Here is a 26,463-nt window from a genome sequence, read left to right on the forward strand (position 1 = left end):
CCATGACAGGGATGCCCCTGATCAGACAGGACTGACTCCCACCAACCCCTCTGAGCAGTGTCCCCCATCCAGCCCTCTAAAAATGCAGCTCTGCCTCAGAAGGTTTTTTCCCCTGGTTCATAGAGAAGTCTGGGCTGACAGGAGTTTTCCCACATCTGTATCTGCACACAAGGTTTGTGAACTGCTCTACCCCTCAGGGGCTTTCCTCCCATTTTTCTATGGTATCACTCACTGGCTACCATGTTCACCCAGAGCCCACCAACTACTTAGAATTTCCCTCTCACCCCACTTAAATAGCTACTTACAGCTGTTACAATCTTTTAACCAAACAGATGCAGAGATGTATAAATAACAGACTCATTTAATTTGGGCTGGCCTAGATCCTGGGTCTGGAAGAGAAGGAAGGCAAGTCAAGGTAGAAGTGGGGCTTCTCCAGCTTGTGTCCAAGGTCATGTGGATATCCAGAGCAGAAGCTGAAAAGTCATAAGGTCTCCTCTCTGCTCTCCGGCATTCAGTGTGAGCCAAAGCTGGGGCAACACTAAAGACCAAGGAGGACTTTTTGTGCTGTTTCACTGATGATTGAGATAACCTATGCATGTTCTGGGCTTGATTACAGCTTAACTGCTGGTAGGCAGCCTCTTAAGGCGTGCATCATTCCAGACTGATTTTTCCCTGGTCCCACGTTGTCTGGAGCTGGCTGCAAACAGGTGCTGATATGTTTGCTCAGGACAGCAGCATGCTGACCTTTCAGCAGCCCCAGTTGCAGCTCCAGCAGCCCCACAGTGCAGCCTGGTGTGTGCAGTCCTGTTGCTGTGGCAACCCACAGCTCGCCAGTGGTCTATCACAAAGCATTAACTTTAACATTATGTCTTATTTTATTACAGTTTCTGCACATTTTGGCTTTCTTTCCCCTGGGACCCAGCTGCACTGGTGAAATGTTCCTTCTTGGGGAGTAGGAAATGGCATTTCTTTCTATTTCTGTAGTGTTAACAACCGTGGGAGAGGCACAGCAAAGGGCTGGCTAGAATTACTGCTATTGATGTTGCTGAGGCTCTTCTTGCCATCACTGTTTCAGTCAGAAATGGTCCAATTTAGGCATACTGTAAAAATTAGGGAGTAGCTTAGATTGACACCATTTCTCTTGAATTTGGTCCTACTGGTGGTGGTGGTAGAGGAGGGGGAGTCCTGTTGGGCACCCATAAGGGCAGAGCTGGGAAACACAATGTGGCCATTCTGCAGCCACAATTCCAGAAGGCTGCAGGACTTGATATCCCAAAGCACTGAGGAATGGTGCACAATCATCAGAAAAAGGCCACAAAGTCCACCCTGAATCAAGGTGCTTGGCTGCAAATGGCAGAAGCCCACTTCAGTAGACAGAGAGGGGGAGAATAGTGATCAGGAAAGGAGCAGAGGCTTTCCTGAGAGGGAAGGAATGTGAGGAAGGTGAGAAGCACCTGGGCTGTGTGTGGAAGCAGAGACTGAAGGGAAGGAAAGATCCCACCAGCCTTGAAAAGAAAGAAAAGCTCTGTATAGGGGTGAAGTATCCAGGTTCCCAGTGACAGCAGAGGATTGGATTCACGACCCAGGGTAGGTTCACCTGCACGAAAGCAGGATGAGCAGTGGCTGTTGAAGGGGAGAGCAGGTGGGAGTGCAGATGAAGCTGATGCACTAAGTACAGGGAAAGTGGGAACATTAAGATCCATGGTGAGGAAGGAGAGATCTTAAGGCACCATGACACATGACTCAGCTCAGACCTGCTTCAGCTTCCTTCCCTCAGCCTCCCTGACTTGGAGGAGATGCAGCATGTCTTGAAACACACTGTCTAAAACAGAAAACTCTATGGACCAGTTGGAAGCTAAGCTTCCCAGTCCCCACTCCCAAGGAATGATTCCTCCTGAGGCCCATGAGCTGTGTCACAGTGCCAGGGGCATCCTGCACAGCCAGTGCTGCGCCTGGGGCTGCTCTGAGCCATCATCTCCGTGCCAGCAGCAGCCACGCCGTGCCCTGCTCTGCCTCACAAGCACAGCCTGCTTGTCAGTGCTGCTGATTAACCCAGACAGGGCTCTCAGGTGCCTCGCTGTGTTCGCTGTTCAGAGGCACAAGCAGAGACTCCCCCTGAAGTGAGGGAATCTTGCTGCTCTTGCTGCGGCTGCTGTTTGCCAGAGGGTCAGGAGCTTCACCACAAAAGGTGCTGTGAAACACCCTGCTGCAGGCTATATGCTGTACATCTTCAAAGGTAGCTGTGCAGCTCAGGCTGCTGTCTAGACATGTTTTTCATGTAATAAAAGTTTAGTTAATGTATGTCTCCTAGACTGAAATTCACGTGGAGAAAGACTTTTATTTCTCTGGACCAGCCTAGTCTAAGGTAAGTACATAAACTCCTCTGCCAACAAGATGCATTTTAAGTTTCCTTTCCAGAGCCCCAGGCATCACGTAGGTAGCTAAAACTTCACCACCATAAACATTCAGCCAGCTGTATAAGGATTATATGATGCTAAATATAACTTTGATGTTGCTCTCAAATATTGTACCTGCCAGTGGTGAAGTCCCCTTCTTTGCCTTTAACAAGGTAAAATTACTGCAGTCAGGATGTGACTTACAATGTCTGCAGATAATTTTTTTCCACAGTGGAAAACGACTAAAATATTTTACATCACACCAGATAGAAAATTATGCTTTAAATATATATGAATTCTAATTAATTAAATAGATATTACATTTATTTCTGAATATTTCTTCCCCAGAGGCTAAGCAACAGAGCAGTGAGGATGCATCAAGAGGACCTTCTGATCTCTGCTAAGTCAGAAGCTGGCCAGTTACTCTGCCCTAGTGACAAGCCAATTAGGATGCTGCACAGTGTTTCTGCTTGCTTCTAATTTTAGAACTATACAACAGGGAGGCAAAAGTAGGTGATATTAACTCCTCTGGCATTGATCTGCCAGAGCCATAGTCCTCCTGCAATCTAATATATTTTCATGTAAAGCAGGAAAATTACTGCTCTTCCAGTGTACGTAGTAGGAGCTCTGCAGACCTTTCTAACACACAGGGCCTGATCAATACTTGGATAGAGGAATCTGCAGGGGAAGCTCAGCAGCTGCAGTGTGTGATTTTGATGCTGCACAAGATGATATCCTAGCATAAAGTGAGTATTCACTCTGGCATTACACAACACTCAGCACAACTGAGTCTGCTGTTTCCAGGAGGATTGATGGTAAGATGTTTAAATGTACCTAAGTGACCTGCCTGTAAATCAGCATCTTGACCTGGAGCAGACTGGGGAATGTGATTAAATGGAGGAAGTGTGGAATGCCTCTCTTTGAGAGAATCTCTGTGGCATAATGCAGTGCCATTCAGAGGTATCACAGCTACCCCAAGCAGTGTGGTCACATTAGCAAGATGTTAATGTGATTAATTAGCCCCGATGACAAGCAGGTTATACTAACCTGGGCACAGCTTAAGTACTTAACTGCTTAAGTCTCCAGAGTGCTTGCAGCTCACTCAGGTTAATATAATCTAGTGACTTAACAAGCATATAACCTATTTCACTGTTCAGGCCATTAATAACAGTATTGAGCAACACCAAACCTAAGGAAGACTTGTGTGGAACTGCTAAAGGTACACAAATTCAATATATCAGTGAGCTGCAAGCAGCTGCTCTTTTAAAGTGTTCCTTGCCACCTACCTACACATTCACCTGCCAGGAGCTCCACCTAAAAACTTCTCTCATCTGGCTATGAAAATATTACTTTAGAGGGCATCAAAAGCCTTAAAGGAAGCAAGATAGAAGATACCTTTATCTTTGCCTTTATCTACATGTTAGCCTGCAATAGAACAGAACAAATTAAATATTACAAGACCATTCCTGGATAAATAAGTATTAGGTGTTCCTCAGTCCTGTTTTGTTTCCCATGTATCCATAAAAAACATTGTTTGTTTCCATATTACTCTAGGAATTAAAGCTTACCTATCTGTTATTTCTTCAGTTGTATGCTCCATGTTCATACTCCTCCATCATCCCTTTGTAAATGCAGACATTATATTTTTCTTTTATAATCTTCCTAATATTCTAAAACCTGTTGTCCCTCTTCTGTACTGTAATTTTGTCTCAGCCTCTTATCTGTAAGATTTACAATTCTCTCAGTAATTTCTGCAGGCTCCCCTGATAAGCAAACTCATCTGCATGGTCTTCAACCTATTCTTATTACACAGCTGGAATTTCACCTCTTTATAGTAAAAAAAAAAAAAAAGGCACTTATCATATGATCAAATGTAACACCCAGGAGGAAGCAAAAAAAGAAAAAAATTCCACCAAATATAAGTCCTTGTGTCACCTGTTATAAATTTTCCTTTTCCACTGAGAAATAGAACAACACTTTATGTAGACTTTTGGTCATTCTCCTGATGCAAATGGATTTCTGGAATGCCTCCTTTTTGTTTAGCCCCAAGCAGTCATTTGAATAAATATTTACTTCACATGTACTGCTGAAATTATAGTTGGCCCAAAAATGTCTCTGAACTAGTTTTTCATCTTAATGGTAGTAGCAAGGTAAAGAGCTGCTAAGTCAAGCCAACACTTTAATAGCTCTGGAAAAAAGGATCAAGACTTTTACAATGGGAAAAAGACAACATTCTTACACGGCAAAAATAAAGTGTACAATGTGTACAATGATGGGAAAAATAGATGGAGATGGCCACCAACATGGAGAGGGTAATGAAACAAAATAGCAGTAAACAGTGGGAGCTTACACAGCATATGTTTTATCCAACATAGTTCTTGACAATTAAGTAGCAATAAGAGGGAAGTGGGATAGCATTCTGATTTTATTGGAAAATGTGATACTGCATTTTATAATATCTTGTCCAAAATTTTTGAAGTGGCTTGGATACATTCTTTACAATGTGTACTGAAAACCTTTTGAAAGACAATGAAAATAATTAAAAACATGTTGGAGCAATATTTAGTCATATATTTTATCCACCCAGTAGATCCCGGATAGAAACAATTTTAATAAATAGTTTCATTATCCAAAGGAGGCAATAAACATTATGTTAATGAAATATACAGTAGAGGCTAACTCATTATAGTCACAACTAACAGCAGAAAAATTTAAAGGGAACTTATGTAAATGAAAATGTCAGAAGTCATCATCTGGGGAAAACCACAAGTTAATACAACTGGTAGAATAAGGGTCTCCACAGAGGAGAAAACTGTGGAAAGCAATATGTTGGAAGAGAGAGACTTACTTATACTGAATAGAGTTGTGAGAATAATTGATTTTCCTGTTTGGTGGCCAAACTGAAAATAAATTAGGAAAAACTAATATCCAGTCAGCTACATTACTCACTTTTCACATATTTTTACTATTTATTAACACTAAACATAGATCAATTTTAGAATGAAACAGTATTAGATAACAAAGCCAAGACCATTTCATTTTGAAAATATTGCAACAGAGCACTTCTGGCTTGTTTTTGTTCCCCTGGTACTATTACTCAAAATGAATATCTCAACATGTGAATTGATTTTTGATTCATAGTGTGTCTCTTTGAGAAATGACTACAACAGACCTATTTGCAAAACACAGGTTGCTACAAGAACGCTGTGTCTCCACACCAAAAACTCGGCCTTGGTCTTTAGGATCTGTGTTTAGGAAAACAACTCACAGTGTGGGAGCTTTCCTTGTCAAACTACAAATCCCATTTGGCTTTGTTAAAATCCTGCAGAAATCCCCATGGGCTGGAGCCTTCCTGTGGCAGTCCTGCCTTGGTCCTTTCCAGCCAGGATGGAGACGATGGGACAAACAGCCATCAGCACCATCATGCAGCTCTTCCCTGCTGTTCCATGGGGATTTTTAGCACAGGGCCATGCGGGATGTCTCTCTGCAGGAGCCCACAGTGGGCAGAAGGCAGAAGAGGTGCTTGAGGTGTTTGCATTGAGCCTGCAGCACCCCTGTCCCTCCCTTGCCATGGGAATGCCAAGGAGATGGGAAGGGCTGGTGTGCCTGTGGAGACCTGGCACAGGGAAGCTCCTCCAGGCTTTGGCTCTGCCAAATGTCATAAATGAAAATAAATCTGAGCAAAAATAGCGTGGTGGTTTCCTTTGAGATGCTTTTTCTCAGCCTGTCCTGGAGGAGGGGAAGAACTGAGGACAGTAACTTGTCAGAAATAAATGTGTGCCTTGAGATCAGGATGCTGCACTGGAATATTGGGGCTGTTTTGCAGATTTACTTGCCCAGAAAAGTGACAGTCTAGTGACAAGACCCCACAGAAAATTTAGGATATAATAGAACAGTAATTATCTGTCTAGATTCAGCTTCCAAGCATTAGATTTTGTTGTACCTTTCTCTAATAGATGAGAGAACTGAAATGTATCAGATGGTGTCTTCTTCCCACATAAAGACCTTGACCAAGTTGCTTCTTACTCTTTGAAGAAGCCAAGCTGCCAGAGATGACAAAGATACAGATCACTGTAATATGCACTTCCCAGATGCTGGATTACTTGCCTGTCTCACTTCTGAACCGCTTCCAATTTATAAATACTATTTTGACTTTTCAGGTGGAAGAAGAATCTAGGCTGGCTCTCAGCATCACCAGCTAGGAAGTAATGAGAGGCACCATGGAGCACCTGGCCTGGGACCCCTCAGCTGTTTGGTACATGGTGGGCGCTCTCAGACCTGCTCAGGCCAGGGACTCCATTCCAGGGAGGCTAAAATGTCCTTGCTTTCCCAGCCCAGCCCTGCAACAATCTGATCACCAGTGCTTTTGTTCAGCTGGCTGACATGGATGCCATGACCTAAGAATATTTTCACACTGTTTATCATGATGCAATGCCCCAGTGTCCACAGGCAGAACCGCAATCTCTGTTTACAAATATGATAACCATTGTCTGCCTCAGTTAAAACAAGTCATGTAAAACCCCATCTCCTCCAAAGGCAGCAAGAGTCTTGGCTGCGGTAGGGTTTGTTTGTTGGTTGGTTTGTTTTGTTGTTTTTTTTCCCTTGTCATATGTATTCAGTTTATACAATGCTCCAGAAGTTCTTACCATGATTTGCTATTCTGATAGTGTGTGAATTTTTCCAAACTTTATTAAAACACAACAGCAACAAAAAAAACCCCAAACAACAGTACTGGGCCAGGCACTCATCACAACAGAACTTTACAGAGATATTTTATTTTCTTAAGCATTCTTCCTAACAAATACTCAATAAAGCATATCCTAACGTAGTACTTGTGACATTGATATTGGACAGTGTTAATTTTTGAATCAAAATGTCACAAATTGGAGGGTAAATGCTCTATGGAACTCTAACACACTAATTGGAAGAAGTCCCATTTTTCATTCTCTTGCTAGGAATGACTGTACCATTGGCTGACCCATGATTTGCTGGTTATCCATTTAGCATGATTAAAAATTGCCACCGCAGTTTTGAACAGAATTTCCACTTTTCCAGGGTCTATAAAGTTTGCAGAATTTACTGCTTTAAGTATGGGCTCAGTAATCTCAAGAATTAGACAAAGCTTGGGAAAGCTTTGCAACAAGTAAAATTAAATCCCAACTACTCTATAAAACAGACAGACTTGAAATTACAGTCCTCACTACAAAACACTTCCAATTATTTATGGACAGACTCTTTGTACCAGAACTTGCTTAGATTTTTCCTCCTTCAGCCTGCTCCCAGGTGTGCTGGGTGCATGACAAAGTAAAGGAGCTGTGAACTCCCAGAGTAGGATTTTCTCTGACCTTCCTACATTCTGTTGGTGCTTTGTGATGCAGAGTTGTGGATGCAGAGTGCAATCCACAACCCCCAAGGTCAGAATTGGTGATGGGATTGATTTTTATGCTGAGGAATAACAAAAATGAAAATTTTGAAATCACAGAATAATTCAGTTCATAAATGCTGATATGACCTTTTGGAATAGCCATAATTGCACAAATGGAAGTGAGAAAAATTGTAAACATGTGATATAAACATCTATGTATATCAACAACAAAGAAAATGGTAAGAAATTAAACATAAGGAAGTCTGCATCTCAGCCTTGAATATTTATGATTTTTTCTTTCAAATGTAATTGAAATTGATGACATCTTTAAGTGCAATTCAGCATAATTGCCTTTCTGGAGAAAACAGCTTCTAACTTTTTATTATTTTCCTGTGAATACTGCAAAATTGTAAACATACTGTGCTGTTAAAAGGAAGAGACATGGCAGTGCCTGGGTTTCCAATGTTTTCTGCAGGAGTTTGAATGCAACCATTTGCCCACTTTTCCTGTAGGAGCTTAAAAAAGGTTGTTTACTAGCCTGTCAGTTATGAATCCTTTGCAAACCACATCAGCTACATAAAATATTGAATAAGGTGTGCCTTCCTTTCTCAGGAGACACCTATGAATAAATTATTTGGCTTAAATTGGATGAAGATGTTTATCTCGTGCATCCTGGTGCCTCTGAGTTGGTTCAAAGGGCAGCAGTGCTGAGTGATGCCGAGCTCTGAGCCCTGTCCCTGCCTTGGGGGCTGACGAGCTGCCTGTCACAGCAGCTTTGTCCTTCAGAGCTGCCAGCCAGGGATGGCCACGGCTGCAGGCAGAGCTCAGATCTGCTGCACGGAGACAGCCCCTTCCTACGCTGCTACAGATGTTCTGTTGCCCTAGGTAACACCTTGTCCCTTCTGTGTGGCAAACCTGACCCAGGTGACAGCTTCACTGGCTGCAGCTTCGGTCCCGCTTCTGTATTCAGTGCTGGGCACTGCAGGGGAGCCACATTTCAGTCTGATGGGTTTGGGTTGTTTTATTTTTTTGTAATGGTTTGTTTTGGTTTGGCTTTTTTGGAGGGAGTCTAGTTTTGTTTTTTTTTTTTTTTTTTTTTTGAAGGTGGGGAGTTGTGGTTTTGGTGTTAGTTTTTTTTTCCCATTTTGGGAGTTTTTGGGAGGCAGGGGGTGTGACAAGTTTTTTGTTGTTTTGCTGTCATTGTTTTGGGGCGTGATTTTGTTGTGGGGATATTTCTGGTTGGTTAATTGGGTGGTTTAGGTTGTTATCCTTCTCAGTAACTTTTTTTTCCCTATTCTCAGATATTTTTCTTCTTTTCTGGGGCTGCGCTTTCTGGATCGTTTTCTTTCAAGCAAACTTCCTCCCAGCTATCTGGATGCTCAGGAAAGTAAATTCCAGAAGAATAGGTGTCCTCATCTTGGGACACAGTAGTTCCCAAACAAGACCTTGGTGACTTTACACCCTGAAGGAAGAGCCTGAATGAGAGACATGGGACTCCAGGCAGCTCTCCAAAATGCAGTTCATTCCATCCAAGAGTTACAGCAGTCCAGGGCCATGGGTGACAGAGCCTGTACCCACAGCTGTCATCTCCAGCTGCAGGCAGGCCTGGAGACCCTTAGTTTAGGTTACAATGCATTTTATACTTTTCTTTGCTGAGCATCTTAATACAGTAGAACCAATCTATACCTTAACTTTTATCTATAGCCTACCATAACTACTATAATTACCATGTTCATGTTACTATTCTCCAATCACTAAAAGACAGCACATTACAGTTTGAGCTAGAAGTTGTTTTTCAGTTTTCTTGCAGTGGAAAATTGAGACCTTTTTTCTACTTGCAAAATCAGCAGGCTTGTTTGCCTGTGCTATCTTTCTGCTTGGTAAAAACATCTTCTTGCTTGAGGTGGCTTTATCCCTGCTCTAAGTCATAAAAACCCCTTCCAACTAACATACCCATTTCCTTCTTAGTAATCCAGTAAGACTGGCTCAGAAATTCTTTTCTTCTATATCAAAACTTGTTTTCATTTCTATTCCTTCTTCAGATTCTACATTCAAAAATATTTTTGCCACGCATACACATCTGTGAGACTTTCTTGTCAAACTTTCATCCTTCCCAAGACCCTGAGCTGTAGTGGCACATCCCATGCTGCCTCTGTGGCACCTAGTAAGTGACAGTGGCACTATCCTGGGAAAGAGCAGCTGGCAAGCTGGGGGAGGACAGGGAGGCTGCAGGCTGAACCTGATCTATCCCTCAGGTCTGCAGGAGGAGGAGGGGGCTGTGCCTCAGAACCTGGCACCGCACAATAACTACAGATCAGGTTTTCTCTGCCACCTGGAGAACAGGCCGGTTCCCTCCTCACTGCCACATATTTCTCCTGTGGCTCTCAAATTGCTGCCTGCTGGGGAATCCATGCTTGTTGCTTCCTGTGCAGGGTGAGTGAAGATGGTTTTCTCAGTAGTGCTGCAGCAGGACAGCCAGCATGTTCCAGCAGAGCTGTGACTGAGCCACAGCGTTCTCCAGACCCACAAACACTTCCCAGAGAAGGCACAGAGCTCCTGTAGCAACTTTCTACTTTTCTCTGTCACTTTTTGCAGACCCCTCAGAAACAGCCCCAGTCTGGCAGTCTATCCTCATCAGGCTGTGACTTATCCAGCAGTCCCCTTCAGGAGAAAGCAGAAATCCTGAACCTCCATGTGAGCCAGTGGATACCAGCCTTCACCATAACCAACACCCTGCCCATGTCCCCTCAGGCACAGCTGCTCACAGCAGATGTGGAACATCTGCATTGCCCAAAGCCAAACGTGGTGTGTGGGTGGCTCATGACTGCACAGCTGCAGGACTGAGCAGGTCACACTGCCAGCCTCAGGACCATGACACAGCTGCACAGGACTGGAAAAAGAAGTTGTTTACCTGATTCAATGCTGTCCACAGAAACCGTGGTTAGGAGCAAGCTGAGCTGCCTTTCTGCCTTTCGGCTGCTCTTTCATGAATTCAAAAAAATTTAGATGAGCAAAAACTTTTCTCCCCACTCTTGTTTTTATTTCCCCTGTGGGTTTTCTTCCCTATTGTCCAGAGGAGTAGAGTAAGAATGTTCACATAGAAATCTGCCTGCAGGGGGACTGCCTTCAAGTCTTATTATCAGCTGCCTCTTCCTTGCTCTTTTACACAGTGTATGGTATTATTTGCCCCTCAAGCAGAGATTTAAATATTTCCTACAGTAATTCTGTGGATAGATCCTCTTTTCTCAGTATGAAGTATGTCCCTGCTCCTTGAATGATATGATGTTTAAGTATTTCATCTTGCATGAGAAGGTGACTGAAATTTCTCTAGGTACTTGTTACTTTGTTTTGTGCAATGTGACTCCTGAAACAAAACTGTTTTATCTTATTTTTAATACATAACTATATCCTCTTTTGTAAGAGGAGCTTCTTCCAAAAGAAGACAAAGTCCCTGCTGCAACTGTTCAAAGACAGACAAGTCACAAAAATGTTCTTAAGTTCCTATACATCACATGAAAGCAAAATATAATAATATTTGCTAGTCAGAAGGAAATGTAAGTGCATAAAAAGTCTAGACTGAAAAAGTTGGGGTGTTTTTGGTTTTGTTTTTTCCCTAAGAAGCTACGGATTTCTTTGTGGTCGGAAAGAATCTCTAATTTAAGCTGGAACAAACTTCAACGCACATCTGAAAAATAAAAAAGACAACTTAGAACTTAGTAGCCGCATCATTGCTTTTAAAGGAATATTAATGCTATTTACACAATATTACTTAATCTCTATACATTAATTTAATACAACATTTAATTTTAAAAATTGACGTTATAAATAATCAACATCACATATGAATGATGGGAAACATCTCTACAGATGGGATTTTGGGATGCACATGCAGAAGAAAAACAAGTAAGAGCATTTGGCAGTAATTTCACACTGTTATGTGTAATGCAGGTTCCTCAGTTAATGGAGGATATGAATAAATTTTAAATGCTTTACATAAAGATCAGAACAATGAAAGAAGATTTCATGCTTTAGCCTGGAAGACCCCACACCTCAAATCTGTTTGATTAGCACACATGAGGCTGCAGGAGGACTCAATCAATCCATTCTTATATTCCAAAAGAAACTTCGATATCTTCTTACCATTAGAAGAACTGAGATGAGTCACTGGCTCAAAATTGACCTCAGATGAATTCCAGCTACATTTAGGCTCTTAAAAGCAGTGGTAGGATTTGAGAGTTGCTGTTGTGATTCCTGCATGCAGGAACCCTGCTGGTAATGAACAGAGGCCTTTCTAGAGAAATGGAGTTCATTTATGGAGATTTCTTAGCCTGAACTACGCAGGTCAGGTAACCTTCACCCTGTTTTATAGAGGATTGGGGCTCACATGTTTTTGCTCACAGAATACAGTCGCCTTCAAACCTACTTTAATTTTCAATGCCCACTTTAAATGGGAGCAGACATTTGAAACAATATTGTTACATTTATTTGTATTATATAATCTTCAGGGCTGCAGCGTTGTTGTGGTTGCCCCCATATTTCTGTCTGGTAGCACTCTGCCAGTGGCACATGCTGCTGCAAACCCCAAACCCCAAATTCTCCAGATGGTGCACAAAAATATCCAGTTTTCTGAATTTCCAGACCTGCTCCCCTTCAGAGAATGCCTACACTCTCCCTGAACTCATCGCCTCTGAAGCAGCACACATGCACAGCTTTACAAGATTCCCCTCAACTTCAGAAGCTTGGCAAGTTTATTTATGAAACAAGCTATGTATAAAAGAAAGGTTAAATTCCTGATTACAAATCAAGTCCTGAAAGGGAAACAATAAACAACAAAAGCAACTTCCAGTGTACTTGTCATTGTGAGATTTCTCTGGGGCACAGAAGCTGAGGAAACAAATCAGCAGTGCTCTGCTCCTTCAGTGTTATCTTAAGGAATCAGCTTCTCTCCTGTGTTTCTGTCCCCCTCTGACAGTGACAGTTGTTGGGCTGACTCTTGAGTGCAAATGAAGTATCAAATAATTTCCTGGGGACCTCACTTCTCCTTCCTGCTTATCTTCTAATTTAAGGGAACTTAACTGTGTCACAGCTTTGATTAGCTCTTCTTCTCTGTGAGAATGCAAACATTGTCAGGCTCATCTGGGACCAGGATGCACTCTCTTTGTAAAGCCTGTGCAACATTGATTTCTTATCTGTGCTTTACCTTCTCAGGCAGTTGAATGTGCAATGGTTATCTTTTCCTTCCTTTTAAAAGATCATATAAATCACAGCTTCTAAAAAAATATTAATTGTGCAATGCCCTGGATGGGCTAACAGTATGTGAGGCTTCACTGGGTTTTTGCAGAAATAACACCCAACATATTCATTGTATGGAAAACCAGGTTGCCATTCAGAGCACCTTCTCCCCATCCCTGTGCCCTTCTTTGCCATGGCTCATCATTTTTAGGGCTTTTTACCACCATACATAGTCTCTGCAAAGTAACTCTACATAATGCTAGGGAAGGCTTTGGTACTGGTCCTGAAGCTCCATTTAGGGGTCACCCTTGCTGTAGTGCAGTTTTTAATATCACATGGAGAACACAGTTGCACCTCTCACTGCCATCTCAGAAGGGTCTCCCAAGTGTTTGTCCTCATATTTCTGACTGCAGGGTATTTTACGACCTGTTTGTAGGAAACCAAATATAGACCCCCTCAATGTTCATCACTGCAACAGAAAACAAAGGAGGTATCTCTTTCTGAAGAGATATGGGAATCAAGGTACCTTTCTGCAGAAAATCCTTCCAGTGAACTAACATCAACCCTGCAAAAGCTTCATTGCTGTAGATTTGTATTCTGAAGTCATCTTATGAATGCTTTCAGTAACTTCTATACCTGAGGAGACAAGTGTTCAGCTTGTAAGGAAAAGTATCTTACATATTCAATAGGTTTTTCTAATTGAGTCAGGAGTTTGATGGTCAATGTGTTTTCTGGAACTGCCTCCACAGAAAGAGTAGTGAGGATGACCAGCTATGTTAGACCCAAAATCTGAGCTTAAACATCAGTTGTTGCTGAAATTCTATTACTATTATTCCTTTTTACTGTATGCCTTTAAAATAGAATAAAAGTGACATTCTGATCCTGAGCAACTATTTACTGCCTCACTGGTTTTACAGCTTGAATAGCTCTGAGTCAGTTTTAAGGGTCCTAAAACATTCAACAATTTTACATCAAAATGATAAAAAAAGTATTTGAAAATAAGGGCTTGATCTTGACTGCACTTAACTGCTTTACACCTGGAAGATAGCATAAAATTGCCATCAAGTCAGTCTTGGTAGGAGAAATCATTGGTAGCATAAAGGCACAAAGTGGGTTTTTGTGTTATCCCCCCTCCTCTGGCACCATTTAGAGCAAAGTTTGTAACAGCACCCCCCATAATTTTGTTGAATTTGTGTATTTCAATAATTGTAGCTGGGGGGATCAATGGTGCCTGCTCTCAATTCAGGCAGTTTTCAGGCTACTCTGAGTTGGAGATGACACCAAAACCCCCAGAGGTAACCTTACCTTACATCTGCTTAAACCTGTACTGTCACTGCCCTCGCCAGCAGCCAAGACTGGAGCCAAGTCCTCAGTGTGTGAAGGGAGCAATGGTAAAGCCAGGAGCAGAGCAAACAATGAGGAATAATGCAATCTGCTTCCAGGGGACATGGATCATTAGCTGGATTACACCAGCAGACAGTAATGGGAATTCAGCACAGAATTCTGTACAATAATTAGCCCAAGATGGAGGAAACAGCCCAAGAAATAGGCGCCAAATGGAACAATCAAATAATACCAGGAGTCTGTATGAAAATAATAATTGGAATCTTCATGTCAACAGATGCCTCAGAAAGAAAAATACACCTAATTTTGTATCAATAAAAGGCAAGCAACAAAAAACTCAATGCTTTTTGTGTGTGAGCCACTTGACAAGCACTCTCTCAAACCCTGAGCACCACATCCGTCCCTGCACACATCAGTGGGTTATTATTACCTTGGAGTGGGTACAGGCCAGGTCAACAAAGCTTACACTAGCTCTGCAAAACAGGCTATAAAGCAAAGCCAAAGGAGCTGTGCTGCTTTTTATTAAAGAGTTGAGACAGAATATCCATCCTGAACTAGGTAAAGTGTCTAGGAGAGGTAAAGGGTCTGTGGAGCTAAAGCTGAAGGAGAGGCCGCGTTCCAGAGACAGCGAGGAGACAGAGAAAGAAAAACAGAAAAACCACGAGGTCAATCTGCCCCCGACCTAGGAATTCCTCCGATAAAGAAGAATTAGTGCTAAGTGTCATGCAAGATGAATATGTATGAACTTATTGTGAAACTGTATGCATATGCATTTGGAAGGGAGATAAAAGGAGGTCTGAAATCTTCAGGGGTACGCATGCCCTTTTGGGGAGTCTTGCGTCCGGCGCGCGTCGTAATAAAGCATACCGGGCTTTACAACTTTTACAAGTTGTGAGGTTTCTTCTTTTCTCCGCAAAACATTTTGGCGAGCCAGGCAGGAGTTCTCTGTCCCCGCGGGGCAGGGGGGATAGACGGACCTCCATGGCGCGCCCCAGGATTTTTTCCTGGTGGGGCTCCGCTTGTCTCAACTTGCCACCTGCGAGGACAGACAACGACCCGCTGGCCTGCGGAGGAGAATACGGTATGTATGGGGCCCCGGGGGGGGAGGAAGGAGAGAAAGGGAGTAAACCACCCAGAGACGTCTGGGTTCATGGGTTCAGCTGATAGAGCAGCTGTATTAGAGATGGGGTTCAGCTGATAGAGCAGCTGTATTAGAAACGGGGTTCAGCTGATAGAGCAGCTGTATTAGAGGCCGGGTTCGTCGTTCTGATGGAGCAGACCGCTAGCGGCTTTGGGGGTAAGCCGGGTGAACCCGTGTATGTGTGTATTGAGGATTCATAGTTCTGATGGAGCAGAACTGGTGAGCCCGTGTGTTTTGTTTGTGTGTGTGTGATGTCCGGACACTGTGTTGCTGTATGGTTAATTGTGTGTGGCCAGTGCACTGTGTTTGTGATCGTGCAGGTGATATGTGTATGGTGTATAAAAGAGAGTAAATCTACAGTGCCCTACAGTGCGGGGATGGGTCAGTACTCCCCGTGTTTGAAGCAGCCGAGTGAGGCCAGAGGCGCCGGCTGCAGCAGGCTGCGGGGGCAAGGAGAGAAGTGCCCGCGGAGAAGTGAGTGGAGGAATGTCAGTGATGGTATTTATCGTGTTTGAATGTAGTGATTTGTGTAGATTTGGTACATTTTAACCGTGAGTATGAGCTCAGAGAGTTCCTTTGCCTTGGATGTTTGGACTTGATCTCTAGACTGTGTGCTGTTATTTTGATTGTGTCCAAGAAAAATTGATTTGAGTAAATGCCGAATTATGGTGTGCTGTGTTGTGTTGAGAAAAGTGAGCACTTTGAGAAATATGCCCTTTCCCAGTGATTTTGTGTGGTGATTTTCTTCCGCTGCATTGTGGTAATTTGATTCTCAGACTGTATAGTGGTGTTTGTGGAGATTTTAAGATTTTGTTGCAACAAGAGTAGCATTTTACATAGGAGAGCTATAGTACGGTGATTTATGTTTAACTTCGATAAAGTGAGTTAAAGGAATTCCAAGAATTCTCCCCCTCACAGCAATTCAAGCCTTGGCTCTAGTGAATTTGAGATAAGGCGGGGGGGGGAGGGGGGGGGGGAGTGCGTGTGTCTGTGTCTGCAGGTATATCAGAGTTTTGGCTGTGACTAGCACAGCCCTTTTGCAAAGCAGCAAAACAAGTGTAAGTAGACACAGTGCTTAATTAGATTGTGCAAGAAGAGAACTAGAAAAGACTGATATTTTGTAAAACAGAGTTTATATAGAAGGGATGAATGAGATGAATTAGTTAATGAGACTTATGAGATTTATGAGACTTCGGTTGGTACTGCAGTAAGTCTTTACTGGAAACAATCTGCTGAAAGGATTTAAAGTTCTCTGTAATAAACAGAATAGCCAGCCTTTGTGGGCAATTTTGGGGAGCCTTTGGTACATCAAGAGGCCAGCAGGCTGTGTGAAGTGACAGTGGCTGCGCCCTGGGCACAGGGACAGCTCTGGCTGCCCTGTCTCCCCAGGGAACACGGGAATGGCCTGTGAGCAAAAGCTGGATGTGCAGGTATTATTGCAGTGCGGTGTTTATGAGAAACACTGGTATTGCTGTTTTGCTGTTCCAATAAGTGTCAGGGTACACGCCCCGAGTGTAAATTAAAGGTTTCTGGTCAAGCGGATTCAGAACCTAAGGTCTTAGAGCTTGTGTGTGGGAATCACATCTGATACCTGCCACCTGGAGCTGTGTGTATAGGAGGAAAACTGAGAAACTACTGTGAAGGTCTGTAAAAAGGTTTGAATGGAAACGGGATAGGGCAAGGAGAAATAAATAATAAGAACTGACCAGAGCAAACAGGTTCCTAAATTAGCCCCTTTTGGGAGGGGCTCATTGGGAGGAGGTTGCCAGTAAGAGCAGCTCAGAAAATAAAAAGATTTATAGTGCTTCATTGCTGTTAGTACTGTTTTATAATAGGAAGATAAATGGGATAGTTTTTGTATGCTGAAATGTCTTTTGTTTTAAGAAATCACCCAGAATGACAAAGAGACTGTGAGATCAGACCGCTCTCTGGTCTTGGCCCTTGAAAAGGAAAACAAGGCAAAGAGAAGCAAATCAAACATGTTGTTCAGCGTGCAGCATAAGATAGCAACGTATGAAATCAGGCAAGGATTATCACGCTGAAATGCGAAGCAATCACAGTTCGCAAAATGAGTACATATGATTTGTAAAGGCTTCCTCCCAAGGTAAGGGAGGAGGGGTAAAGGTAACCTTCCCAAAAGGGAAGAATTTTTGTCAGCACAAGGGTTATGTGTTCAGTTTTAAATAAAGCTTTAGTACCTGTGGAGAATGTTTATGTTGTAGTGTGGGGAATGAACAACTGGCCAGTCTGAAAAGGCATAGTTTTGCAAACCTTTAAAGTAACGTGTACTAGGTGTACCTAAAAGCTTTTGTACAATTCGCTCAATTTGCTAAACATTCTCAAATGAGAAGGGTTACTCTGGAGGCAAATAATATAAAGATGTTAGGCTTAATATTAACAGACACTGAAATTAAGAAAGACATTAGTAAGGAGATATTAGAATAAGTAAATAAGTGTTTTCAAGGGTATGGGCCTCTGCTGCACCAGGGAGAGTGAAAGATGCTCCCCCATGGGATGCTCCCCCATCAAGCTTAATGAAAGAACACAACCAGTGAGAACTGAGTAGTACCCTCAAAAGGAAGGTAAGGAAGGAATCAGTCCAATAACTGGTAGTACTGGATTACGGGCTGGCAATAAGATAACACAGAATTTGTACCCTGTGGTAGCAAATCCATAGACCTTACTAACCTTGTTTAACACCTGAGCTAACCTGGTTCACTGTTTTAGGCCTAAGAGATGCCTTCTTTTGCCTCCCTATCCACGAAGCCAGCCAGAACATTTTTGCATTCAAACACAAGCTCACATAGTCCATGTGCCTGGAGGCTTCAAAATTCTCCACTCCGAGTGGAGAACAGCTTGCAAAGACCCAGAGTCCCGGAAGCTCCACAAGAGGAAAGGAGGCTGTTGCAGTACATGGACGATCTTCTAGTAGCCACTCGGACGAGGGAAGCAAGGGAAGCCTGGACGGTAAGCCTTTTGAATTTCCTAGGACTCCAAGGATGCAGAGTCTCAAAGAAAAAGGCACAGGTAGTGAAACAGAAGGTAATCTACCTGGAGTAAGAAGTGAGTGCTGAGCAGCAGACTTTAAGGCAGGGAAGCCCTATGCCAAACCCTGAACCCCAGACAACGAAAGAACTCCAAACCTTCTTAGGCATGGCAGTGTAGTGCCAGCTGTGGGTTCATAATTGTGGACTGTTCTCCAGACCCCTCTACGCTCTTATTGCCAATGGGAACTGAGATCTCCAGTGGACAAGAGACACCACACGGGCCTTTCGCCAGCTAGAGAGTCCCCTCATGTCGGCTCCAGCTTTGAAACTTCCAGATGTAAGTAAAGCATTCTTTCTATTTTTCCATGCAAGGAATTGCTCTGGGAATATTGGCTCAAGACTTGGGTCCATACCGGAGGGCAGTTGCTTACCTCTCTAAGCAACTAGATGCAACAGCCAAAGGATGGCCAGGTTGCCTCAGAGCTGTAGCAGCAGTTGTGCTGAACATTCAAGAGGCACACAAGTTTATCCTGGGACAAAAATGACTGTGCTAGTGTCCCACACAGTGTCTGTAGTACTGGAAGTAAAGGGTGGCCACTGGCTTTTCACCAGAGAGGTTTCTGAAATACCAGGCCATCATGGTAGAGCAAGATGATGGAGAGATAGTGGTGACTAATATTGTCAACCCAGCTTCTTTTCTCAGTGGAATCAAGGAGAAGCAGTACACCATGATTGCCTAAAGACCACTGAAGCTACCTACTCTAGCCGCCCAGACTTGAAGGACACTCCTCCGGACGATGCAGAGACCTGGTTCACTGACAAGAAAGCGACATTGCAAAGTTCACAGTGACTACCTGCAGAGAGGTAATAGAGTGTGGACCCTTACCAACAGGTACCTCTGCACAGGATGCTGAGATAAATGCATGGACCCATGCCTTAGAAACAGCAAAAGGCATTCGGAGTTGTGCATGCACATGGAGCCATCTAGAAGAAGAGGGGACTGCTGACCTCACAGGGAAAGAAGAGACAATCCAGCTGCTGGAAGCAGTTCGGCTACCTGAAAAAGCATATTAAGGCACACCAGAGAGTGAGCTTAAAATTGGAGGAAAGAAATGAGCTGGCGGATGGAGAGGCAAAGAAAGCAGCAAAGGGTGAGGTACAGATTTTCTTCGAAGGTAAGCCATAATACAATAATACTAATCAAAAGAGACGTACAACTGCAAGGGGTGGGCTACCATTGAAAGAGAGCTAGTAATCCCTTCCCATTTTCGTAGTTACTAGTGAAGGAAGGGCACTAGAAAACACACTAGGGCCTAATTACTTAAAGCCTTTTATAGAGTGTAGCTCCTTTCTCGAAATGACCGAGGCTGCGAGTGATACAGAGTGCACTGGAATGAAGTGTTGACCTTGAAGTAGTAATTCCCACAAGCTTTCTAGAACACACATCTGATTGAAAGGACTGTTGTATCATTGTCAGGAATCTATATGCCACTATCACTCAGGTGAGCTGATAATGTGATCCTTGCCTCCAGACTAACCTCAAAATACCCCTGGGCCAAAACTTGGTCAGACTGGGAGAGGCCATGGGCCTGTATAGCAGTGGCAAATCAACTTTTCAGAACTCCCAAGGAAAGGGGGGTATCAGTATTTACTGGTATTAATGGATACATTTTCAGGGTGGCCAGAAACATTCCCCACCAGAACTGTCAAAGCTCAAGAGGTGACCAGATCATTTTTACAAGAGATAATACCACGCTTCAGAGTTCCAGCCACAATATCCTCAGATAAAGAATCACCTTTCATTTCCAAAATAGTGCAACAGATTAGTAGCCATCTGGGCATAGATTAAGAACTTCACACCCCATACTGCCCCCAATCAAGCGGCCAGGGGGAGAGAATGAAGACTGGGGCAAGAAGCTCTTCCACTAGCACTATTGCAAATTCAAACTAAACCTTTTGAGCTAAAGGAATGCTGAATCCTTTTGGAATGCCTTATAGAAGACAATAGAATACAAGGGGAATGTCCAGAATGTCCACTTACATGGTGGCATTAAGCAAACAGCTCAGAGTAATTGAGAAACTTGTGGCTGGAACTCGGAGCAGGGAGTTGGATAGCCTGGGGTTGATGTATATGTTAAGTCTCTTACAGAGAAGACTTCGGAACCACAGTGGGAGAGACCACTGCAAGTACCTCTCACCACCTTCACTGCAATCAAAATCAAGGAGCAGAATGCTGGATCCATCACTCTCGGGTGAAGAAGGCCCAGAAGCCCCTTCAGGAGTGACACCAGGAGACAATGAACTGAGACTAAAACTTATTCGGGCAAAATGAGTATATTGCGGTCGGGAGTAGCTCATACTTTAGTGTACAGAATTGTTTTGTATGGAATTATAACTGAAGTTTTAGAACTAGAGAGTACCTCTACCCAAAGCAATGCTGAATGGCCTTGGTCCCTGGCATTTAATCAGTATACTGGATCCATAGGAAAACCTTTTGAGATAAAGAAGGTTTATATTAAACATATCTACTGTAGTAATCCACGAGAATCAAGTATGTGAGCAGTAAAAATAGCAAGAACAGGAGCTGCAAACACTTCAAGGAATCTGAAGAGAAGAAATCAAAGTAAAGTGCTTAGTCATCAATAGGATGGCTTATGAGAGACCAGATGTAATTAGTGTCTGAACCTCCCCTGGTGTATATGAGCACCAGGAAGTCTGTGATGACCTAAGTGAATCAGACTGTTGGTGTAATTTCACCCTGACACAGCCTGTAGAAGTGACCTGCCTTTGAGCTCAAGTTACTGTCAGATTTTCATTTGAATTCAAAGTGGACACTGCACTTTTTACCACAGCGGGGCCTTATAAGGTGATTTTCCTTATTTATAGCTATCCCTTTTCCTACTGAGATTTGGATCAGTGATTGTCCCAGTCTGAGGTGGTTGGATTCTGCTTAAAAGAGGTAGAGAGAGAGAGACCCCCTCAGAGCTCAGCAGCAGGCTGTAGGATTTTGAGCATCATTTTTGTGCTGAGTGTTTCAAATAGCAGAAACCTGATCCCAGTTTCTTCTGAGGCACTGCAATGAATTTAGGCTTTTCTCTCAAGATTTCCCCTCCATTATCTTCTGCCCTGAACACAGTCCACAGCTTGATTTTAGCTAAGGGCAAGGTGGGTGAGCAGGAGAGACATTCCTGCTTGCCACACATCTGGGAAATCAGGTGCTTTGGAGGGAGAGAAAGAAGTTAAGATTCCCTGAAGTCTCTACATTTCAGAACAAACATCTGTCTCAAGTATGACCTAAACCTCTGTCAGATACACTTGTGAAGTGTGTCTGAATTTGTAGTAGAAGCCCAGCACATCCCTCTGGCAGGGAGGGATGATCATGGACAGAAAGCAGTTCCTGTTCCCCATAACAAACATCTAACTGGCATATTAGGGACAAGATTAGGAGTTTTAAATAGAATTGATTCAGAAATACTGATGAATAAACTAGCTGCTGCAGCAGGTAGCCTAACAAAATTGAAGCAGCCTTTATAGTAATCTCTACTGGCATTAGGAACTAGCCAGTGACAGATTTCAAAAGTACTGCCAAAGTAAAGAAGTATGAACAGGCCGGGACCAAGACCACAAATTGATAGTAGAAGCACTTAGTATAGTTCAAGATAATGTGTCTTTAGCTTTCAGTTGTATACAAGCACAGTTATGGATACAAGCAACAGCAGCTCTGATCATATAGGAAAGGGGTGGAGGTAATTTTCCAGCTGAAATTCAGAAAATTGAATGGGATAATGCAATTGATTTTGAAAGGAAGTTTTAATCCTGGTGGATTATGGTGAATTTCACCTATGATCCTATTTCTAATGTGGCCACTGCCTTTGTGCTTACCATATGTAATGCCACTGTTTATGTTATCCATCCCATCATTGCCCTAAGATTAAACCATGAAGAAACAACACTCTATCCTTCAGAACATAGAGTGTGGGCACAAAAAGATGAATGAAAAGTGGCAGGTAGTAAACTTAGAATCCTGCATTACTAGAGAACAAATGGGATTCATTTGTGAAAGCAATACTGCTAATGCCCAGGATGTGTTTGGACACTGAACAGAGTATTTGTCACTTTGAAATTCATCCAGTCACTGACCAGAAAACTGTGCTCGTATATACTGGAAAAGGGTGTATGTTTGAGAACTGCTTGTACTGCTGTACAAATTAATAGCAATGATGTTATTCTGTCTAGTAGAAACCATTCTAATCTCTGTATTTGTATTTGTAATTTTGTTAAGATTATTGGGTGTGATTTTTGTATTTGGTACCAGTAACATCCCACCAGCTGATTACAGCCAATTACACAGTGTATCACAGACTACCACCTACCCCTATCGGGGCGAACCTTACATTGGTAAAACAATTAATTAAGCACCAAGACCTATTAGAAGTCTTGAAAGAAATCCGAGAAAGTGGAAAGAAAACCTTAATTACTGTCCAACATGGTACAAAAGAAATAACCAGAGTTCTACAAAGAATAAAATACGGATAATCACTGGTGAGATGTGATCTTTGGGTGATCACCAACTGCAAATGGAATCTTTGATAAGTTGTGCCACCCTATTCTAGTTTTACTAATATTAGCTGGGATAAGCTTAGGATTATCTATTACATTGTTAATTTGGAACTGGAGAATGCTACAACGAATAGCTGTACTAACCTCTTTGTCAAATGTACATGGTAAAGCGCTAAAAGACACTTATTGTCGTGGAAATTTTCCTTAAGTAAAAGAATTTACTTATTTCCTAGGAAAGGGGGGAATGAGACAGAATATCCATCCTGAACTAGGTAAAGTGTCTAGGAGAGGTAAAGGGTCTGTGGAGCTAAAGCTGAAGGAGAGGCCGCGTTCCAGAGACAGCGAGGAGACAGAGAAAGAAAAACAGAAAAACCACGAGGTCAATCTGCCCCCGACCTAGGAATTCCTCCGATAAAGAAGAATTAGTGCTAAGTGTCATGCAAGATGAATATGTATGAACTTATTGTGAAACTGTATGCATATGCATTTGGAAGGGAGATAAAAGGAGGTCTGAAATCTTCAGGGGTACGCATGCCCTTTTGGAGAGTCTTGCGTCCGGCGCGCGTCGTAATAAAGCATACCGGGCTTTACAACTTTTACAAGTTGTGAGGTTTCTTCTTTTCTCCGCAAAACAGAGTCTTCAAGGGGACATTGTGGAAGTTTTTTTCAAGTTAAGCTCTACATCAATAAAGTCAATGCAGATGGTGTTTCAGATCAGTGAAGGGTTAAGACTTTTTCCAGCAGGAATGAAAAGCTAACATATAAAATTATTTATGGGAGAGACTTTTTGGTACCTGAATTGTAACATCATCATATCCAAACAAAATGGAATTAATTGTCTGGCTTTGTAAACAGTAGTTTACAAAAAGACAGCCAGCACTGGACATTTATCTTCTCCAGACATGCAAAACTCCACCTTGACAGTCAATGTTTTTGTTAAATGATAATGACTGTTACCCTGGTGAATCTGAACTCCACAGGTTTGGAACAGACCCCAGGGATGAGTTACTGGGACCATGCTCCTGACTTCCCAGGCTGATTGGCCTTGTAACACTGAACATGGAGCAACACAACTTCTTTGTCTGCTGAATCTGCTTTGCAAAGCACTCCAAGATCACTAAATAAAAGGCACTAGAAGAACGTAACTCCTCCTGTTTTGAGTTGAGTCTCCTACTGTTGTTATCGTATTTCTAGAGCCCCATACCCTCTGGCTGGTTTTCTCACACACAGCCCTTCACAGCAGTGCCATTCTTGCTGCTTCATCAGGGCTCCTGCACAGCTCTTCCTGACCAACCAGCCCACCCCCTTTTATCCCAGTTATCTTCATTAGCCACAGCTGCCACTCAATTAAGGACATCACAGCTGCAGCCCATTTAGAACAACTAGGATTGGGGCAAGGCCACTTATACAATACATTTATTTTACTATGGCTCAAAGGCCACCTATACAATACATACTAACATTCAATGGCCACCTGTATCTTACTACTGAAAGACTGGTGAAGAGCTGCCTGGTTTCACTGTTAAATCCTTGAACACTCCCACATCCTGTTCACAGATGCCTGTTTCTGCCTATAATAAAGGAAACCATTCAAATTATATTCCCACTACTTTCACCATCTTTACTGAATATCGGCTGAAAGTGTTAAATCACACAAAGAGTTCATAGCTGATGACATTTTCCCAAGCTACAGAATGACCCCTGTGATTTACTTTTTAATAAAGAAACACACTTTTTAAAAGTTTTTTCTTCTTTTACCACCAGTTGAAACTGAACTGGCCTGTGATGCCTTCAAACCTCATCAGCACTTTGAGAGTGCACACCAGCACTTCCCCAAGCACTGCCACAGCACAATCACCTTTTCCATTTGCCTATTAAAATTTGGATTCTGAAGCTTCAGCTCTCAAGCCTCTTCTGCATTGCTGGAGGTTGGATGCATTAATAAATTATGGCCTATATTTAAATCATTTCACTGCTAAGTTGCCAATCCAAGCCCTAGCCAGGGCCAAATATGGCCCTGCAAGTATGGTCAGGAGGCCAGGATTGGACGACTCCAAGAGCCAGGGAAGATTTGGGACTCAGGCTAACAGAACAAGAAGCAGTGCTGGATGGGATCTGGTCTAGAACTGATTGCTTTGAACTGGACCATTGAGAGAATCAGATGGCTAGAGCAAATTTATGGGGTGTACCTTGTGCTTGTCTGATGCTCAGCAGATGTATAAAAAAGGGTATGCTGGAAGGATGGAATAGTGCTGTGTCAGTGGAAATCCAGCAGGAGGATGTGCTTAATGAAGTAGATCCTTTTCAGCTCCATAGGAATGACCCAGAGCATCCTGGAGCATGAATTCAGAGGCAGACTGCAACTGTAGGCAGCTGTGAGCAAGAGAGGGTGGAAAGGGAAAGTTTCTTGCAAGTTACTCTCCACTGATCACAATCTTGTGCTCATTTTACAGAACTGGACTCCTGTTAAGGTGGTTGGAAGGTTTGCAGTGCCATTCAGGCAGGGTACTTTTCAAAATATTCTTAGCTGAAACAAGAGCTGGGCAATGATGAGCAGGGCATAGCTGGGTTTTGGATACTGTGGGCTGAGCTGCCCTTGATTAAAAATATTATGATGTAATTCATTCCAGAGGAGACAGATTGACAGGAACAGGATTTAATTAAACCAGGTTTAAATGCATTTTGTATTCCCAACTTGCACTTACATGGCAAAAAGGCAGCTATTCAGGAGGAAAAGGAATCTGCTCAACAACTGTGGACATATCCCAGTAATATTTCAGGGGAGTTCTCTTCTTTCCCTTCTGCTTTGCACTTATTTTTGACAATATCCTTTCCTTGGAAACCAGGTTATGCACATAAGTGGATCATCACGGTTGCTTCTTCTCCCTCAAATTGTTGGTTGTCTGTCTCAATTTGCAGGTTAATGTAAAGTAGGCTTACCCACTTTGTTCTTTAAGTAGTTTCTGCCATCCTCAATTCCTTTTGGAATTAACTTTGAAGTTATGGAAAATAATTTAATAAAAGCAGTATTACCAAAAATTAAATGAAGAACTTGAGATCTGTTGAGAGGAAAAGCCTTTCCATTTCTGCAGCATTTTTAATATTATCTGCATACACTCACTTGTGTTATTTGCAGCAGGCTTATCACTGAGGACTGGGGAGGTTTAAGTAAAGAAACAACCTGCTTAAGGAAATAAATCACTTTACCCACCCTTACAAAAAATTGTGAAATCTTGTGCTAGCAGAGTTGGAATTTCTCCTGTTCAGTTTCTGCTTCTGTTGTGGGTTCCATGACTGTGAGATTTCATCCTTTAAGACTTTTATGCGATTTTGTTTTGCATAAGCATATTTCACTTTATATGTTGTGAACCAAATTCAGGCTTGGTGAGCTATGTGCCATTGCTTTTGAAGTAACTGGGCTATTAACTGTCATGGAAA

General features: G+C 42.6%; 1 long non-coding RNA gene across 1 annotated transcript; it reads right to left on the reverse strand.

Annotated features, from left to right (window-relative positions):
• Nucleotides 1-11,339: 11,339 nt before the first annotated feature.
• On the reverse strand, nucleotides 11,340-24,312 carry LOC135458048 (uncharacterized). Its single transcript, XR_010442844.1, has 4 exons — nucleotides 24,230-24,312; nucleotides 13,520-13,629; nucleotides 11,902-13,419; nucleotides 11,340-11,446 (listed from the first exon to the last, which is right to left on the reverse strand). It is a non-coding gene; the product is annotated as an uncharacterized LOC135458048 (long non-coding RNA).
• Between the last annotated feature and the right edge of the window lie 2,151 nt (nucleotides 24,313-26,463).

The sequence above is a fragment of the Zonotrichia leucophrys genome, chromosome 1A (genome assembly GCF_028769735.1).
Source record: "Zonotrichia leucophrys gambelii isolate GWCS_2022_RI chromosome 1A, RI_Zleu_2.0, whole genome shotgun sequence".
NCBI classification, from domain to species: Eukaryota; Metazoa; Chordata; class Aves; order Passeriformes; family Passerellidae; genus Zonotrichia; species Zonotrichia leucophrys.